We start from the raw sequence: 700 nt of genomic DNA, 5'->3' as shown, positions 1-700 counted from the left end.
GAGAGGATAGGCTGCAGCCGCCAGCAGCCAACCACTTAAGCCATCGCGACTGCCAGCCTACTCCCTTCACTTGCAGCCAGTGGCTGTTAAAGGTTTTCCTGGCATCCCTGCTCGGCACCCGGCTCAAGAACCCAGGTGGTTTTTTCACCCAACTAAGATGGGCAGAGTGACAATGGCTGCGTTCAGCTGAAAAAGCGGCTTTGCAACTGTTGTAAAATTCTTTAATATGATTGGTTTATACAGTTAGATCCGTGAAGAACTGAAGGCAAGAGCCAATCATGTTGAAGAATCTCACAACAGTTGCAAAGCTGTTTTCTCTGCTGAACGCAGCCAACGTGAACGCTTCATCTAAAAATCCGGCAAGGGCACCCAAAGAGAATCTGAACGCTTTCTAGGTGTCTGAGTGCACCCGGGTATAGAATCTGAACGCAGCCTAGCAGGTAAGCGATAGAGACCCTCAATGGCCTAGTTTACATCGTTAAATTAATTGATACGAGTATCAGGTTGGTGCGGACTAAGTACTTGATACGTCACTGTTTACACCGATTTATTTCGAAATAAGTTAAGATAGGTTTTTAGATTTTTCATTTCACAAAACTTCTAATTCTAATTTTAATCTTAAAGCAACTTTAACCTAATGCAGCCGTGACGTATTTAATCCGATTGAAAAAGATCGGAAGAGCACACGTCTGAACTCCAG

Source organism: Wasmannia auropunctata, unplaced genomic scaffold (genome assembly GCF_000956235.1).
Source record: "Wasmannia auropunctata unplaced genomic scaffold, wasmannia.A_1.0 LD336040.1, whole genome shotgun sequence".
Classification (NCBI taxonomy): Eukaryota; Metazoa; Arthropoda; class Insecta; order Hymenoptera; family Formicidae; genus Wasmannia; species Wasmannia auropunctata.
The sequence above is the reverse complement of the archived record's forward strand: the minus strand, read 5'-3'. Positions refer to the sequence as shown.